The sequence below is a fragment of the Pistacia vera genome, unplaced genomic scaffold, assembly GCF_008641045.1.
Source record: "Pistacia vera cultivar Batoury unplaced genomic scaffold, PisVer_v2 Contig78, whole genome shotgun sequence".
In the NCBI taxonomy this organism is placed as follows: Eukaryota; Viridiplantae; Streptophyta; class Magnoliopsida; order Sapindales; family Anacardiaceae; genus Pistacia; species Pistacia vera.
In genome coordinates, this window is record NW_022196645.1 from 299,949 (window position 1) to 306,655 (window position 6,707).

The window sequence follows — 6,707 nt, forward strand, 5'->3', positions numbered from 1 at the left end:
TTAACACAATTTACAAGAATATTCATGAAATATTTTATCCTTATACATAAGATTTTTAGGATATTATTACCCTTGAACTTGAACCAAATTACCCATGATAGATTGCTCGATCTAGCCACCATCGTCAGCCAACGTCGTCGAAACAGTGCATAATCGACTAGATTAGGTTGGTCGTGTGTCGATTTGGCCGCTTTGGTTAGATGGATTTGGATTTAGCCGTTTTTTGCCAGATCCATGGCCATTTGGCCGTTTCCAACCATCAATCTGGCCGTTTTGGCCATATCGGTGCATGATCGACCATATCCAACCGGTTGTGCGCTATTCAAGCCACGAACAACAGTGATGGCCTGTGTCCAACAATGGCTTGGGTGGGTGAGGGTGTTTTTGTTACAATTTAAACTTTTATTATGACTGCGGTGTTTTAGAAAAATCTCGAATATAGGGGGTTAAATAGAATAATAATAATAAAGGGCAATTAAATAATTTATATAACATGTCCACAAAATTATTCATCCCAACCAAACATATCAATATAATATATCTACTAACAATGTTCTGAAAACCGGACCGGACCGCTCGGTCGGACCGGTTCGACCGGCAACCGGCAGCAAATCCGGTCCGGTATATATAAAAAACCGCTATTTTGATTTAAACCGGATTGGACCGCCGGAATACTGCCGAATCGCTGTCCAATCACAGCTAAACCCTACTGGATTCTGGCATCTTTCGATGGAGAAAACACCCATATTTGACGGACGGCATCTCCACGACCAAACCCATCTATTTTCAGTCGCCGTCGTCCAGCCTTCGTTGATCGTCGTCTACCTAAAGTTTACGCGACGTCAGATTTCTTTTGTTGATTACGGCGAGTCCCGACGCCGATGGAACTCCCTAGCACCACCATCAGAGTCGCCGACACCTACACATCAAAAGCCCCAAGATTCCAGCTTCGATTGGCCGTCGATCGTCGTTGCCGCCACCACTCACTAGAATCTTCGCCCGATAGGGGTGTTTTAGATAGATTTCAAACCTTAAGGGAGTATTATAGGGGTGTTTTTTATGAATTTCAAATTTTTAGGGATTAAAATGTAATTTTATAAATTACGGTCCAATCGATCAAACCGATCAAACCGAAAACCGAACCCTTGAACGGGTCATTGTCCGATCCGATTTTCAGAACATTATCTACTAATTTATTTCAATCTAACCAAATACGTTTAATATAACATTCATAGTAACCTTTAAGATGTTATATCTTCTCATTAATATAACATTCCTTATAATATAACTAGACTTGGGAATTTGGGACTGGTCCCAAAAAACAGATCCTCACAAGGACCGATCCTACGAGGTTTGGTCCCAAACCAAGACCAAGCCCATTGAGGAGGGACCGATCCCTATATTGGGCCTTCTTCCAAGGCTTGGGCCTAGGACCAATCCCGAGCCCGAGCCCGAGCCCAAACCCCTTTGCATTTTTTCAAAAAAGTCATCTGAAAAATGTCTAAAAACTCTCTGTAATTTTGAAATTGACAAAAATATTGAGAGTTAAATTGATATTTTACAAAATTTACTAATCTCCAGGTCTGCAAATAAATTTTCCAAGCCTCTAAAAATTACATAAACCCCCCTACATAATTTTATTTAACCCATGAAATATAAAAAAAAAAAAAATTGGGGGTGGAACAAAATTTTTCAAGCCCATGGGACCGGTCCGGGCCCTGAAATTTCTCATTGGCCTAGGACCAGTCCCAGGCCCATGAGTGACTAATCCCATATGGGACTAGTCCTGTTGGCACTAGTCCCAATCAGGCCCAGATTCGGACCCGATTGGGACCGATCCTTGCCCAGGTCTAAATACAACATTCTTTAAACCAAATGTACCCTATAAGAGGTATGCAACTTGTAATATACTAATAGCTAGTAATTATTTGAAAAATATAAGATAAAATCCACTAAATAACTTTTATAAACATATATACATAACGTAAAATCCGAAAATTCTAATTTTTATTCATATAAATATATACACAAAATATTGATATATTTTAGTAAGCATAAGGTAATCTTGAACAGTGCCGCCAAACTCCTCCGCTTCTTGACGTCGCACCTGGTCGTAAATCATCTAGTACTTGCAAACAGTAAAATAACGGAGTGAGCACTAATTACTAAGTAAGTAAATCAAACTACACTACTGTGTTTCCTCCGTTACTCATGTTTTGATTTTCCTTTTCTCACTTTATTCGTTGATAATATTCTTCATTCTTTTCTGATATTCTACATTCTTTTCTGATACTTTGATTTGCTACTTACCAACGAGCAAAGACAATGAATAAAATTGTACCTCGTCGAGCACATAAGAAATACTGAATCATGTAAGTAGCATAATACATATGCAGAATAATAAACTTTCCTAAGAATGAACTTTCTTTTCTTTTCTGTTTTTGTTTCTCTTATGTTGTATCTCTTTCTTTTCTTTCTTCTATTCTAGTTTGCCGATCGGACTAGGTTGATGCATGGATTTGGAACCCTGGCCATGTGAGTAGGTACAGTCTATTAGAGTAGGTGCCCTAGATCCAATCAATTATTGTAGAATTGACTCTTTGTAATAATGTTCATTAATCAGTAATAAAAGGCATCTTATTCTATATCGCGTAAATCATTATTATTGCAATATTTATTGATATATGTCCTTAGAATGGTAGAATCGTGACAAGGGTATCAAGTATTTCAAATCTTGATAGTGAGAACCCTAGAGCACTATGGTGCCATTCTAGAAAACGTTCCGTAGCTAGTACTTCTTCTGAAGTAAGGGCACAAATAATACGGTAAGGCTATTATAGTGTTGAATGACCCTGTCAAAAGGCAGTGACTGATCTCACTTGTCAAGGTTGTTTGGTGACAACCTGGTGTAACACATGGGTGCTTGCTATAGGCGATTACACCGCAGCAAGTTCACTGGACTGACCCACCAGAGGATTCCATATGGATGGTAACCCCAGTGTCTATGGAACAAATCCTCTAACGAATGGTGGTGCATGTGATCCTTAAACTTGAGATCATCGGAGCGCCTTGTGCACCGATTGGTGTAGTTTGACACTAGCCTAATGCAGTTCTTTTTAGAGGTGTCAATACGGTGGTGATTGGCTGCATCAAGGAGTGTATCAAGGCTATGGTGTATTGACAGAGGATTCATCACTCCCGGGTATGGGAGAGAGTTATCTCACGACGCAATTCAGTATATGGCAATGATACTAAAACTGTGGCCATAGTGGGATTGAGTTGAATTTATAATACGGGTCATTGGTCTAGAAATTGAATAAATAATATCGAGAGTAACCAAAGGTTGACACTATTTCAATGCCTTCGTCTCGTCGAGATAACGTATGATGAAAGGATCAAATTGCACGGTAACCATATCGTTGACAGGTAGCTACTTTGCTGAGTCCGAATCTATCGGGTGGCCATGATGCCTTACTATGGGCCAATCTTGGTCTGTGTATTAGTGAGACGATTAATTGGTGTTAATCGCGATACTGTACACTGTCGATATGATGAGGAGCTTATGGGTCACACACATAGAAGATAATTTAAGATCCAAGAAGAAAGAAGGGCGTTTTCGTCTTTTAAGGCAAAAGGGTATTTTGGTAATTTCACAGTGCAATTAAATTTGCTGAGGTCGTAGCCTTTATTTAATTTGTTAGAAAAATTAAATAAGTGAAATTACGTTTAAATGTGTGTTTGCACATATTTAAATATATTATCATTATTGTTAAATGTTAATATATATTTAAATATATATTAATTGATTTTAATTGAGATAATGATAGAAAAAATAAAATATTAAATTGGGAGTGTTTGGCAACATGGGGTGTTTGGGTTGGAGCCCAAGCTTATTCCATATGGGAGTAGGGCAACATAATTATTGACTATAAAAAGAAAAATGTGTTAATTAAATGTGACAGATTTTTCTTTGAAAAAGCACAGCAGCCCCTCTTTGACAATACACTCCCATGGCAGAAACACTTAAGGCTCTAAAATCAATTCAATTGATTTGCTTTCTTCTTAATCTTGGAGCCAAAGAGGATCTAACAAATCCCTCTTTGGTTCTTTTGAGATTGTCTTTGTGTGGACTACGTGGGTTCGATCCTACACTTGGATCGATAGCAAAACATTCGTTGACAAATTTAGAGGAGCCTTCAACGTGCATTTGTTTTCTTTAAACTCATATTTATTTTCTGCAGATTTTATTTTAATATGAATTGTAAAATTATACCCTTGATCTTGGCTCATGTAAACGATCTCTACATTATTTTTGTTTTGTTTTTGCTGCGTATATGGGACCATTTACTAACATCTTCGCCCCGACGAAAAATTACAGAACCTACCTCTTTGGTTGCAGAACCTCGTCGCCGCGGTGAAGATTATTCTTCGCCTCGGTGAAGTCTGTAACACCAAGATTTCGCCAAGTCTTTACAATTTCAGGGCAACCACTCAACCAAACCAATACATCCATTCAACTAAGGGCCAACCAAACAATATGAGCAAAGCAATAAACATTCAAACATACAACATAATTTACTACGTACCTCAAATGGGGCGTTACAACATACATACACCATGTGCATTCACGGCGAGTGCTAATTTAAATAAATGCTCATCATAAGGACGTTTGCTATGGCGAGCGCTGATTTTTGCAATCAACGTGTACGCCAAACAACGCACGCCACAGCGATAGGTTCGCCACGACGAGCGTATACTAATATGTAGTATCAGATCAGTTCAATCATCCACCAAAAATACACCAAACGGATTTTGCAATCAATCTTAACTACTGAGTTCAACAAAAATCCATTACTCAATATACCAAACTTGCAGATCATCAACAAATTAAATTAATCAATCAATTGATTTCTTAAAACATGCTCTCATGGAAGATTTTGTGCAGATTCATCAAGGCAACATGTTATCAATCTAATACATGTAATCAACCATTCACAAAAACTGTAAAATCAAGTACCCTAGGCTCTGATACCACTGTTAGGAAACGATCATACATGGTAGCGGAAAACAAAAATTATTTACATCATAGATCGTTCCTTAGAACCAAGATCAGGGCACAAATTTACAGTTTATACATAATAACAGAATCTGCAAATTTTTCAGTTTAGAGTTTAAGAAATCATATGCACGTTTGGAGGCTCATTCAACTTCTTTCTGAATGTATTTCGCTACCGACCCAAGAGTAGGATCGAACCAACGAAATCCACACGAAGATAACCCCAAGAAACTAAAGAGGGATTCGCTAGATCTTCTTTAGCCTTTAAAAACCAAGAAGAAATCAAGCAAACTTTGATTTCAAGCAAAAATGCAAACTGGCATGGAAGAGAGAATAAAAAGGCTAGAATTTTAGTGTAACTGATTGAATGAAAGAATCAGTTTAATTCACAAAGTGTTGCACTTATATAGTGCACAGTTTGCCCTATTCCATTATGGAATAGCATTGAGCTCCAACCCAAACACCTTTTGTATCCAAACAGCCCCATTTAGATATTTTAATTTTAATTATCATTATCTCAATTAAATAAACGTGAGATCATCGGAGCGCCTTGTGCATCGATTGGTGCAGTTTTACACTAGCCCAATGCAGGTCTATTCAAAGCTATCAATACGATAGTGATTGGTTGCATCAAGGAGTGTATCAAGGCTATGGTGGATCGATAGAGGATTCATCACTCCCGGGTATGGGGGGAAGTTATCTCACGATGCAATTAAGTAAATGGCAATGACACTAAAACTGTGGCCACAGTAGGATTGAGTTGTTGCTCTATCCAGATTATAATTTTGGTCATTGGTCCAATAACTGAATACATATATATCGAGAGTAATTGAGGTTGACACTATTTTTATGCCTCAGTCTCATTGAGATAATGGATGATGAAAGGATTGGATTGTACGGTAACCATATCATTGATAGGTAGCTACTTCGCTGAATCCGAATCTATCGAGTAGCCATGATGCCTTGCCAGGGGCCAATCTTGGTCTGTGTATAGTGAGACGATTAATTGGTGTTAATCGCGATACTACACACTACTGGTATATATATATATATATATATATATATTAACATTTAACAATAATGATAATTTATTTAAAAATATGCGAACACATAGTTAAGTGTAATCTCACTTATTTAATTTTAATATCAAATTAAATAGAGGCTACAACCTCAGCAAATTTAATTGCACTGTGAGATAACCAAAATACCTTTTGCTTAAAAAGACGAAAACACCCTTCTTATAAACTGGCTCTTAAATTATCTTCTATGTGTGTGACCCGTAGTCTCCTTATCATACCGGTAGTGTGTAGTATCACGATTAATTGACACCAATTAATCGTCTCACTATACACAGACCAAGATTGGCCCCTGGCAAGGCATCATGGCTACTCGATAGATTCGGATTCAGCGAAGCAGCTACCTATCAATGATATGGTTACCGTACAATCAAATCCTTTCATCATCCATTATCTCAACGAGACTGAGGCATAGAAATAGTGTCAACCTCAGTTACTCTCGATATATATGTATTCAGTTATTGGACCAATGACCGAAATTATAATCTAGATAGAGCAACAACTCAATCCTACTGTGGCCACAGTTTTAGTGTCATTGCCATTTACTTAATTGCATCGTGAGATAACTTCCCCCT